Consider the following 13,864-nt stretch of genomic DNA (forward strand, 5'->3'; position numbering starts at 1 on the left):
GAAGCCATCTGGTCCTGGACTCTTATTTGTTGGGAGATTTTTGATAACTGATTCAATTTCTTCACTGGTTATGGGTGTGTTCAAGTTTTCTATTTCTTCCTGCTTGAGTTCTGGAAGTGTGTGAGTGCTTAGGAATGTGTCCATTTCTTCCAGGTTGTACAGTTTGTTGGCATACGATTTTTCATAGTATTCCCTGATAATTGCTTGTATTTCTGAGGCAATGGTTGTAATAATTCCATTTTCATTAATGATTTTATATATTTGGATCCTCTCCCTTTTCTTTCTGACAAACCTGGCTACAGGTTTATCAATTTTGTTTATTTTTTCAAAAAGCCAACTCTTGGTTTCATTGACATGCTGTACTGCTTTTTTAGATTCTATATTGTTTATTTATGCTCTGATCTGTATTATTTCTCTTCTGCTTCTGGGTTTGGGGTATCTTTGCTGTTTTGCTTCTATTTGCTTTAGATGTGTTGTTAGATTTTATATTTGGGATTTTTCTTGTTTCTTGAGATAGGCCTGGATTGCAATGTATTTCCTCTCAGGACTGCCTTCGCTGCATCCCAAAGCATTTAGATTGTTGTATTTTCATTTTCACATGTTTACATATATATTTTTTTAAATTTCTTCTCTAATTGCCTGGTTGACCCATTCATTCTTTAGTAGGATGTTCTTTAACCTCCATGCTTTTGGAGGTTTTCCAGACTTTTTCCTGTGGTTGATTTCAAGTTTCATAGCATTGTGGTCTGAAAGGGTGCATGGTATGATCTCAATTCTTTTATACTCATTAATGGCTGTTTTGTGACCCAGTATGTGATCTATCTTGGAGAGTCTTCCATATGCACTCAAGAAGAAAGTATATTCTGTCGCTTTGGGATGCAGAGTTCTAAATATATCTGTCAAGTCCATCTGATCCAATATATCATTCAGGGACACTGTTTCTTTATTGATCCTATGTCTATATGATCTATCCATTGTGGTACATGGAGTATTAAAATCTCCTGCAATTACCACATTCTTATCAGTAAGGTTGCTTATGTTTGTGATTGTTTTATATATTTGGGGGCTTCTGAACTCGGTGAGTAGACATTTATAATTGTTAGCTCTTCCTGATGGATAGACCCTGTAATTATTATATAATGCCCTTCTTCATCTCTTGTTACAGCCTTTAACTTAAAGTCTAGTTTGTCTGATATAAGTATGGCTACTCCAGCTTTCTTCTGACTTCCAGTAGCATGATAGATAGTTCTCCATCCCCTCACTTTCAATCTGAAGGTGTCCTCAGGTCTAAAATGAGTCTCTTGTAGACAGCAAATAGATGGGTCTTGTTTTTTTATCCATTCTGATACCCTATGTCTTTTGGTTGGAGCATTGAGTCCATTTGCATTCATTGTTATTATTGAAAGATATGGGTTTAGAGTAATTGTGATATCTGTAGGTTTCATGCTTGTAGTGGTCTCTAGTAGTTTGTGGAGTTTGTCATGTCTCTAGTAGTTTGTGGAGTTTGTGGTCCTTGCAATATTTCACTCACAGAATCCCTCTTAGGATCTCCTGTAGGGCTGGTTTAGTGGTGATGAATTCCTTCGGGTTTTTGTTTGTTTGGCAAAACATTTATCTTTCCTTCTATTCTGAATGACAGACTTGCTGGATAAAGGATTCTTGGCTGCATATTTTTCTGTTCATCACATTGAAGATTTCCCGCCATTCCTTTCTGGCCTGCCAAGTTTCAGTAGATAGGTCTGCCACTAGTCTTATGGGTCTCCCTTTGTAAGTTACAGCCTGTTTATCCCTAGCTCCTTTCAGAATTTTCTCTTTATACTTGTATTTTGCCAGTTTCACTACGATATGTCATGTAGAAGATTGATTCAAGTTACATCTGAAGGGAGTTCTCTGTGCTTCTTGGATTTCAATGCCTGTTTCCTTCCCCAGATCAGGGAAGTTCTCAACTATGATTTGTTCAAGTACACCTTCACCCCCTTACTCTCTCTCTACTTCTGGAATTCCTATGATATGGATATTCTTCTGTTTGATTGCATCACTTAGTTCTCTAATTCTCCCCTCGTACTCCTAGATTTTTTATCTTTTTCTCAGCTTCCTCTTTTTCCATAATTTTATCTACTTTTTAATTTTTTTTTCTTTTTAATGTTTCTTTATTTCTGAGAGAGAGAGAGAGAGAGAGAGAGAGAGAGAGAATGGGTGGGGGTGGGGCAGAGAGAGAGACACACACACATAGAATTCAAAGCATGCTCCAGACTCTGAACTGTCAGCACAGAGCCCGATACAGGGCTTGAACATGCAAACTGTGAGATCATGAACTGAGCCAAAGTTGGACGCTTAACCAACTGAGCCACACAGGCGCCCCATCATTTTATCTTCTAATTCACCTATTCTCTCCTCTGCCTCTTCAATCCACTCTGTGGCCGCCTCCATTTTATTTTGCACGTCATTTATAGCATTTTTTAATTCATCATGACTATTTTTTAGTCCTTTGATTTCTGTAGCAACAGATTCTCTGCTGTCGTCTATGCTTTTTTCAAGCCCAGCAATTAATTTTATGACTATTATTCTAAATTCCTGTTCTGTTATATTGCTTAAATCAGTTTTGATCAATTCGTCAGCTGTCGCTGCTTCCTGGAATTTCTTTTGAGAATTCTGTTTCATCATTTTAGCCACTTTTCTGTCCCTTATGCATTTTAAAAGCTTGTGTGCTCTGCACCTTCAAGCACTGCTATATTAAAGGAGGGTCATACGCTGTCCAGGGCCTGGCCCTTCAGAAGGTGTTATTTTTCGGGGATTGTTACTTGCTCTCTGTTGTTGTCACTTTGTTTATTTTATTACCCTACTCGTAGTAATATTTTGGACCCTCCATCAGGTGTGTTTTGATTTGTTCCTTGGAGTAGCCCTTAAAGGAAAACAGACAAACAGGAGACAAAAACATGAAAACACACAAATAACACAAACAAATAAAAACAAAAACCTAAAGACTCAAAATAATCTAAAAACACCAACTACAAGTAAAAAAGAGGGTGGAAGCGGTGCTGACGGAAGAGCACATACAAAGAGAGAAATGACAGGAGTGGGGGGGGGGGGGGGAGCAGGATAAACGCTGACTAGGCAGAGAGACTAAAAAGCTTAATCCAGAGAGAGGGAAAGGAAAATAAAGAAAGAGGCACGAAAAACGAAACGAAGATAAAACTACCCAGACAGAGAAACAATGTGGCTTGATTATTTCAGAGAGAGAAAGGAGTGTAAAGAAGGAGGTACAGAACATGTATCAAGACAATGGATTAAATATGTCTGGTTAGGCAAACCAATAACCAGAGTAACCAGCCTAGAGGAGGGAAGAGACAAGGTGGAGAAATGGGGGGAGGGGAGTGGGCAGAATATATCTGTATGTCCAGAATTGACCTAGAGTTCATCCAGGCAATGCTGAATTGCTTGTCGGGAGGAGCTCTCCTCAGGGTTTGTGCCGCTTGGGTGGATACCCAGTTACCCAGTGCAAAGGGGTGTGGTTTGGCATAACCTGGACCCACCTCCCCTGTGGCCCCTGAAGCAATCCCTAAGGCCCCGCCTTGGTGGGGGATGGGGGTGCGGAATGGTGATCCCCCAGTCTCTTCTCCACAGAGCTGGACCCACAGAGCCAGACCCGGTGGACTCGGTTTGAGTCGTCCTCATTGTGCCGTGGGTGCAGATGAGGTGGTCCTTCTCTCTCTGCCAACTCCCCTGACCCTGCGCTTGGCTAGGATTCAAAATCCTGCTGGCATGCTCTGGCACTGGGGAAGCGCCTCTCAGTTTAGTGATATGTAGTCCCAGGTGGCTTTGTCTGTGTCACTGCACTTCAGGGAGGACAGTCTTCTCCTACTGCAGACTGAGCCTACGCCCTCACCACATGCCCCAGGGTGGCGGAAGCAGGCAGCCTTTGTCTTTCCCACAGCACTCCAGGGAAACAGCAGGCTTTTCCTCCAAAGACTGCGCCCGCCCAAGGGTGGTGGATGCAGGCAGGTTCTGTACTATCCTGTAGCCTTCCAGGGAGGGAACCACTTTCCTCTAGCTGCGGACTGAGCCCCTAACCTATCATCGTACCCAGGGCTGCCTCCCCTCCTCCCCAGGTGCGCGAACAGGAAGCAGGCTCCAGTCCGAAGAAAGCCCTGCAGTTAGAGATCAGATCCCTCTCAGTCTCAGTCCGAGGTCTTTCTCCTGTCCAGCTACAGTCCTGCACTTTCTAGCCTCTCTTTCTCTTCCCTTTGTCTCTCCGCAGAAGAGGGTCCCTCCCCTCTGTTCCCACGCGGCCTTTTTTTTTTATCTCCCCCAGTTAGGAGTTACCCACCTTTTTTCCAGCTTTCCCATTTCCATCTAATAGATTCAGTCTCTTTTCCTCCCACACTCTGGTGATCAAAGTCCTTTGGCTTCTACACTTCTTTGAGAGAGGCAGGAAGTATGGATTCCCCCTCCTTCTCAGCCATGTTGGCCCCTTGCTATATTTCATTTAATTTAGACTTCACAAGGTTCTCATGAGTTTCCTTTAAATTAGTCCAAGCATACGTCCAGATTTTTATCACAAAAGTGCATTTGTTTTTGTCATTGATAGTAAATTTCTGTCATAGAAAACTGAAAGATCTAATTCAATCATAATCTATGGATTTTTTTCCCTGAACACATTTCTTTGCTAAATGCTCTATTTAATATTCAGTTTCTTGATGCTTTATTCTTTGTTTTTTGTTTTGTTTTGTTTTTTTTTGAGAGAGAGAGAGAGACATAGAGAGAAATATAGAATGTGCTTACAAGTGGGGGAGAGACAGAGGGAGAAGGAGAGAGAGAATCTCAAGCCAGCTCCACACTCTCAATTTCACAACTGAGATCATGACCTGAACCAAAATCAAGAGTCTGACAATAAACTGAGCCACCCAGGCACCCCAATACTTGATTCTTTTCAAGAGGACATTCATTCTTAGATAGTTCTTTCTTCTAGAGGAATAGCTGTTTTCATGCTTTTATCCAGAGAATATCTAGCCCAATGCTTATATTAATAAATAAATAAATAAATAAATAACCAACCAAATGAGCTATTTAACCCAGAAAAGCCTTGACTTCTCCAGTTCTAAACTTTATATTTACCTCCATTAAAGTAATCAATTTGTACAAACAAAAGGCTCAAATGAGTCACCTTTGTTCTATTCAAAGAGACCTCATTAACACCCAAAATTTAAAGATAGAGGAAAGAGAGTTGTAAAATAGTACTAACAAACTTTATAGATGTCAAAGTTTCTAGGTGAAGGCAATTTCTGAAATAATGGCTATGAAAAAAATGAAATCTTCTTTCCTTAAACACCCTGGTTATCCTACCAGTTTCGTTCTCAAAACAATTTGGTTGTTGACTGTACTTATATAAATTAACAAACAGATGCCTTGGCCTGATGGTTTGCCACCAACATACTTTTGCAAACATACATTCTATGGAACCATGGAATATGTTGCTGCTTGAATATACTTCACACAATTCAACATCCTTAGTTTTTCTCTTGGTAATCCTAAAAACCTCTAACAAAACAAATATCAAGAAGTTCAAAGAATATATCCAGATAATGCCACAGTGAAAGAATGGTTGTGGGTCATCGGTGCCTCTTCAGTTCTTGACAAAGGTATACTCCACCCTGTTATTATTTGGGCATTCTAAAGACTAAGAGCCAGGAAGTTTATCAAATTGCATGCAGAAAGACTATTTGAGAATACATTCTGGATCTACACTTAAAATAAAGTAATAGGGTAGTAAAAGCAAGATTAGCAGGTGATGTTGAAATATGAAGTGTTTCAATAGATGGCTCAGACCATTTCATGGTGAGCTCTAGAACTAGAGTTGCCTGAACTTGAGGTAAGGGGATCAGGCTTTGTACCTCCTTCATCAGGCAGTCATTTAATATGAGCTGCCCCGGAAAGGAGTCATAACCTTCATGGAGCCAGCTCCTTTTCTCAACCCATAGAAGGTTGTGATATAGTTATATAGATTTCTCACCAACTGGGGAAACACATGCCTCAGTCCTATAGGAGAGATCTAATGAAGCATTTCTGTCTCCATCAATCCCTTGAAGTTTCTGTTCTATGGTGATTGTAAGGAAATTGCCAAGTTAGAGAAATTAGAGACATTGGTTTACTAACTAAAATACCATGTGAGAAGGGGCCCATCGAGAGTTACATGCTTCCCATTTCTTACTGTATCATCTGGTTGACAGATGGTCTGCCTATTGCCTACAGCAGGTTATATTTTATTTAGAGGAGTTCAAAACCAGAAGAAGAAATTTATAATTAGGATTCTTACCACTAATTTAAGTTAATGCAAGTGCAGGAGAAAGTCATTTATATGTTCAATAAGTAGTGAACAAGAAGATGGAAGAGAGTAAAGGATGGGAAGATTTTCTATTTTGACTAGTACTCTATTTTACTTTGCACAGTACAAATTTTCCTACCACATTCCATGCTAAGATTGGAGTGACTTCAACAGGCTTAAGCCAGTTTCTACCCTCTGAAAATCACACAGAACTCTAATAAAACTGTAATTGATTTCTATAGGATTTTTGTATAGATATCTGTAGGCAGAATTTAGCCCATTTTCTCATCTCTACTATGGTTGAGTTTAAAGGTTACCAATAGCACCAGAAGGTGTGAGTAAAAGCATATTGTGCAGATTTAAGTTGAATGCAAGTTTTTCTTATCTTTCATGCTTAGATGTAGAACCATTTCATTGGGTCAATATAATGCATAACAGGTGTTATTCAAATATAAAATATATAGATTTAATATAATTTTCTTAGGCATAAAAATTCTACTAAAACAGTCCAGGGAGTTTAGAGTGTTTAGAAATGACTAGGAGCACATGTAAAAAGTAAACTGTCCTAAATATTTAAATGTGTTTATTTTGATTTCAATGTTTAGTTTGTATATGTTACTCTAAAAGATGAAGAAAAATTAACAAATAAAAATTTACTAGGTAGAAATAAACACAATATGTCGTTCCTTCAATTTTGTCTAAGATTAAAGTTATTTGTTTTTGTTTAATTTTTTTTTGTTTACATGTACTATAGTTCAGAGCAAAATATTAAATCTATAATTTGGAATATTCATACAAACCAATTTTAATTTTTAAAACTGAAATGAAATTCTAGGGTGACAGGTCAAAATGAAAGTGATATCCATTGGGTTTCTATGAAATATCCAAGCTAGAGGATTCTAAATGTGTTGTAGTAAACACTTAAATAAATAGGAGAGATGAAATCTGAAGGATGAGCCCTGTAGTCAACACAGGGAACTAATATTATTGAACTTCTACTTAGCATCAAGTACAATGTGTTAGGTATCACACAGATTCATTTCCAAATGACTAAACACCCTGGAGAAACTCTGATGAAAGCATGAACACATTTCATTTTGCCACTTCTTTATGCTGGAATTAGGACATACCACTTTAGAAGCTTAAGATTTTCCTGAGAATTGAATTTTGTGTAATAAATAATCATGTTATTTACTTTTTAAAATGATTATTGATTTATTTTTGAGAGATAGAGCACATGGGCAAGGGAGGGGCAGAAAGAGAGAGGGAGAGGCAGAATCCCAAGCGGGCTTCCCGCTGTCAGCACAGAATCTGACATGTGGTTCAATCCCACTAACTGTGAGATCATGACCTGAGCCAAAATCAAGGGTTGGACGCCCAGTGGACTGAGCCACCCAGGCACCCCTCATCATTTTAAATATAAATAAATTATATAATTAAGAAATCTTATAACAAAAATATCCTTGGTGTTTACTGATCAGTGCCCTCAAGCATATCTAATATGTTGGCCTATAGATCACTAAGAGCTTTTAAAAACTTACCATTAAAATTTCCTAAAGAAATTCTCCTTAATATTTTCACTAACAGTTTATTGCCTCCTATGTACCAAAACATGCTGGACATATCCTCAAGTTTTATCTCAATCCTTACAACTGCAGATTATGTATTATTATCTCAATTATTATATAGATGAGAAAACTAAGACTCAATGAAATTAAATAATGAACCCAAAATCATAGAGAAAACTTAAACCCAGAACTCTTAACTCAGACATGTACTTTCCTGTACACAAAATAACTAAATGTACTGCTAAAATCTGGAAGCACTAGCACATAGGATCATTCATTTAGAAGCCATTATTTATATCTTGCTGAGTCTCAGAAATATAAATTAAGAATGCTGTCTTATTAAAGAATTAACTGAGGAGAATCCAAGGTCGAATTTCCATTAAAAAATTCACTAGTTCCTTCCATACAGCAACTATTTACCCAGCCTCAGTCTATTTATTCGAATAATAACAACAAGTTCTGCTAAATGCTGAACAATGTGTCAAATGTTTTATTTTCACTACCTTAAATTCTTATAGCTCTGCAAAAAGTCATTTCCACATTTGAAAAAGCAAGGCTCAAAAAGTTTGACTAACTTGCCCATGGTAATGTGGTTAACTGAGGAGCTGGCATTCGAAGCTATAAATTAAGTTCAATCTTTAATATCAAAGGGGTATATATTTAAAAGAGAAATGATTTGGTGGTGTGAACTACGATGATGATGAGGGGAAATGTGGGAAGAAGCCAACAGAAAGGAAGTGTTTCGGGATTTACAGTGAAAGAAGGGTAGGAAGAATGATGGAAAGTTTTATGAGCTCCTTTAAGAATATGAGAAGTTTTCCCAACTTGCTGTTGTGATCTTGTGGCCGTATTATCATTTGGAAGCTAAAAGAGCAGGATATAAATCCTCACGCAGATGCCGGGAGAATTAATTAGATAATGTTTGTAATGTACACTGAGCTCCTTAGAGAAAGGTCTTGGAATGCAACATATTAAAAACAAGTGCACTGAGGCTTTTTTGGTCCCTAACAGGATTGATGGGAATATAGAATATTTCACATTTGCAAAGGAAAGAGGGTAGAGGCATTAGAAAAATAGTCTAATACAGAGAGGATTTTATTTTATGAACAGCCTAAATTTGCAGTTAGACCCAGAAGTCTCACAGATAAAACTGAGAGAAGAAAAATGGAGAATTAGTTTTTGGGAACGAATTCAGCTAACAAGATTAAGAGCACAGGACATAAAATACAGTATATAAGAAGTGAAGGAAAAAAGAAACTGAAAGCCAAGACGATCTAGTTGATGAGAAGCCGAGCCTTCAAATCAGTGAGCTTAGAATGTGGTTCACAGTCAGCCCAGGAGAGGGATTTATTTCTGGCTTTATTTTGGCTTTTGAAGTTAAAGGATTCTTAATCTAAAACATCCAGGGAAAGTGGGATTGGGTAAAGGGGATGTGTGACATTTATGCTCAAAATTGGGACAGTTAATCTTCATTCAGGAAGAGAAACAAGGCCTCAAATTACATAAGTTTGAAAAATATTTAAAAGACACTCACTTCAACATTGATGAGGGTATTTTTATGCCTAAATTTCCCAAAACTATCATTGAGAATATATGCATATGTATATATTTAAAAAAGCATATGCATATGATATGCGTATGGTATCTTCCTACTGACATAGATCACCTCCATAATATTTACTCCTCATATAATTATTATCAGTTGTATATCGGGTACGGTTGTCAGATATAACCAATAAAAATACAGTTAAACTTGACTTTCTGACACTAACAATGACATTAGTATAAATAAATCCCAAATATAGCATGGGGGATTCTTATAATAAGATGTTATTTGTTGTTCATCTGAATGTCAGATTTAACTGGCATCCTATATTATCTGACACCCTGAGACAGAGCTTTGTCACAAAGAGTGGGGAGGGGCAGGGGCTCCTGGGTGGCTCAGTTGGCTGAGTGTCCCACTTCGGCTCAGGTCATGATCTCATGGCTCACGAGTTTGAGCCCCGTGTCCGGCTCTGTGCTGACAGCTCAGAGCCTGGAACCTGCTTCAGATTCTGTGTCTCCCTCTCTCTCTGCCCCTCCCCCACTTGTGCTCTGTGTCTCTCAAAAATGAGTATACATTAAAAATTTTTTGAAAGAGTGGGGAGGGGCATTCTCCAGTATTCCTATATAAACAAAAGAGACAGAAATAAAATGTTAGGGGAAAAAAAGCTTCATTTATTTATAATTAAAATAAATGTTCCTTAAAAAGCACAGATGCCAAAAAGGCCTTATTTTTCAAAAAAAAACTTTTAACGTTTATTTATTTTTGAGAGAGAGAGGGAGACAGAGCATGAGCAGGGGAGGGGTAGAGAGAGAAGACACAGACTTGCAAGCAGATTCCAAGCTCTGAGCTGTCAGCACAGAGCCTGACTCAGGGCTCAAAGTCACCAACCCTGAGATCATGACCTGAGCCAAGTCGGACATTAACAATAGTTGGACATTCAACCACTCAGGTGCCCCCCAAAGGGCTTATTTTTAACTCAACTGTTAACTAAAACTTGCTCAGATCTTCACATGTCAAACATGACAACCAACGAAGAATATTTCTCATGAGTCTGTTTGAACACAGGTTCTCTTTAAAAATTAACGATCCTCTCAAATCATGTGTAGCTCAATCTGACACTGAATATATACTAAACCACCAATCATATATAACTGACTGTATAGTGCTTAGATATTTTTCTGGTATGGTGACAATATTACCTTATACTTATGTTAGGTCTGCTGTAAGCATTTTGCTCATTCTGGACTAATGTGCACAACTGGTAGGAAAGGCAAATTAAAAATGATTTGAATGTGTATAGAGGAGCTAGGAAATGAAACATAGCTTTGTTCTGTTGCAAATGCAGATATAACTGAGTATGCATTGGGGCACGTATTTTCGGATTGGGCTAACTCTTTTTTTAATGTTTATTCATTTTTGAGAGAGAGAAAGAGCGCACACATGTGCTCGCATGTATGAGTGGTAGAGGGTCACAGAAGGAAGAGGACAGAGGATCCGAAGTGGGCTCTGAGCTGACAACAGCCAGCAGATGTGAGGCTGGAACTCACCAACTGTGAGATCATAACCTGAGCCAAAGTCAGACACCCAACCAACAGAGCCACCCTGGTGCCCTGGGCCAACTCTTTTTTAATTTACAGGGGTACTGTGGAAACTCCTTCAAGAGAATTCATCTAGGGAATAAGAAAATTTGTGGGACCAGGGAGATCCAGCAACACAGCTCTCAAGAGATTTTGAGCAATTCTTGTGCAAAGTGATCTAAGCCATTTTCAGCAGTAAGGCTTATTAGAATTCTTGTAGAAAATATTGTTAACTTTGAACAGTAAGAGATACCTAGGGACCATATATATACTCTCCCTACCCCTCCTCTTTCCCAGCTATGTGGGATGGAACCAGGTCACAGACTGAATGCTACTACACATATAAACATCTATTAGTAAGCAGGTACACAAACAGTTAGACAGCCTATTTTGTAATCTCAACTCTCTGTCCTTTCAGGTGGTCTGAGAGTGCCCAGAATGAAAGTTTCACTATAGGCAGGTACATCAATATTCTTCAGGCACAATACACCTGAACTTCGAGCCAGAATCAGGAGCAGAATTCTCCATTAAGCATCTATACACAGAATAGATGGGGCTGAATCCTAGTAAGAGACCCATTCCAAAGAGTATTGGCCATCCTCCTTCCATGCAAAGGACAGTGGTTATAGTCAATTTGTGCATTTCAAAAGAAAAAAAAATCAATGCGTATTTTTTTAATGCATATTTATTTTTGAGAGACAGTGCATGCACTTGCGTGAATAGAGCAGGGGAGGGAGGGGAGAGGGAGAGGGAGAGGGAGAGGGAGAGGGAGAGGGAGAGGGAGAGGGAGAGGGAGAGGGAGAGGGAGAGGGAGAGGAAGAGAGAGAAACAGAGTATCCGAGTATCCGAACAGGCCTCTGCACTAACACAGAGCTCAATGCATGGCTCGAATTCATGAATTGTGAGAAGATCATGACCTGAGCTGAAGTCGGCCGCTTAACTGACTGAGCTATGCAGGTACCCTAACTTGTGCTTTTCAAAAAGCAGTCTTTAAACCTACAAAAAAATAATTTGTAACATCCATTATGCCAATTAGTAAAACCTTGTCTTGGGTAGAGATAACGATTGCTGAAGCCCTTTTGTAAATCCTTCTGGAATGTGAGCTCCTGGTTAGTTAAAGGTAGTTCATTTGTTAACCAACTATTGAAAAGACAGATGAAAAACATGTGACACATGTATATCTGCTGAAGTATTTTAAAGCAAATTTGTCATATAATACACTTGGATCTAGTCCTGGGCATGCTGTAGACTAAATCAAAAGAGTTGTATCACTGAAATGTGCAAAACCACTTGGCCTGAAAAGCATGTCATTAACATAACATAGGGAGGACCTTTTTCTGACTTTTCTAGACCAATGCTCAGATTTGTCATTTTGTGGATCTTGGCAGAGAACTACAATATTCTATTCAGAGGAACCGAATAATGTTTGTTAGTATAATAATGGCAGTACCCTTCATACCTAGTGGAGCAGCACAGAGCAGAGGCAGCCCTTGAGGCAGACTGCTGTGGGGTAGCAGAACTTGGTCCTGCCAGGTTGATCAAACCTGGCATTGTGGGGCTTCTGCATATGTGAGATCCCATCAGATAATCAGATATGGAGGGATACTTTACTGTATATTGGAAGACTCAGAAGATAAATAAGAAATTTTTAATTATTATAACGCTCTCCACCCAACTTCTATGCATATATTTTTACCATTAGTTCAGAAGGCTATTCAAAATGCTATAAATAGGTTAAAAGTTTTATTACTGGTTCCAATCTTTCTACTCATGCAGATATCTTCGGATGTTTTCCATTCCTATATATGTATTAATAATGAAGTCAACAAGGAAAAAGTTTACAAATAAATACGATTATCTTCTAGATAATTTTTTTTAGATTTAATTTCTCTCCCTAGCAGGAACATATCCTTAAGTGGTTCTGTGATTTGAAAACACATAGCATAGTGACTTCTTTAAACAGTAGTTCTGTAGAAATACTCCAAATGTAGTCATATTTATATATGTGTGTGTGTGTGTCTGTAAGACTGATTATAATTCTATAATATATAAAATAACATTTAACAGAAAACAGGTGTGATATGGAACCTAACCAAAAAAAAGACTAGGTTTAAAGTTCCAAAACCTTTTCATTTTGTGGCAGCCTAAACTCAAATTGTCTTATGTCCTATTCATGGAGTAGTGTCAAGGTGAGTCATTATCTTTATAATACCATGGATTTTTAAAATAAAAATCTGCAGCAACCAAACAAAACCCTGCCCCCAAATTGCTATGTAATTTGGATTAAAAAGAGGTAAGATTTCCGAGCAGATCTAAGTTTCCTATGTAGCAAGTCAACTTGACAAACTGTATCACAAAATGCTAAAGAACAAGGTATCAGGACCATCTCTATCATTCTCTCTTCGGAAGAAATGAAATTGTAAAGAACAGTAGTTGCCCATATAGGAAACACACACACACACACACACACACACACACACACACATCCCTGATGTTGGCATCTATACAAAAAATATGAATATCTGTAACTAGTAGGAAGCAATTCAAGTTGAACATTACTTGACCTGTTAGTAAAGCCTTACTAATGAGATCATATACACATAGACTGAAAGAAAAATAAGTAGGCAAAGTATCTCAGATCAGGAGGAAACACTTCATATATAAACTATTCCATAGGGAGTCTAATGTGTTTTAGGTAGTAAAGGCATTTTGTTTCAAATCTTTTTTAAAAAATTAAAAGATGCATCAGTAATCTTTCATGTAGATGTTGCTATGATTCTTCATGATCTGCCCTGAAATTTATTCCACAATTTACAATATTGGAATCAGCCAAAATTCATATAGACATTGC

Source organism: Panthera pardus, unplaced genomic scaffold, assembly GCF_024362965.1.
Source record: "Panthera pardus isolate Hobbes unplaced genomic scaffold, ASM2436296v1 HiC_scaffold_13, whole genome shotgun sequence".
Lineage (NCBI taxonomy): Eukaryota > Metazoa > Chordata > Mammalia > Carnivora > Felidae > Panthera > Panthera pardus.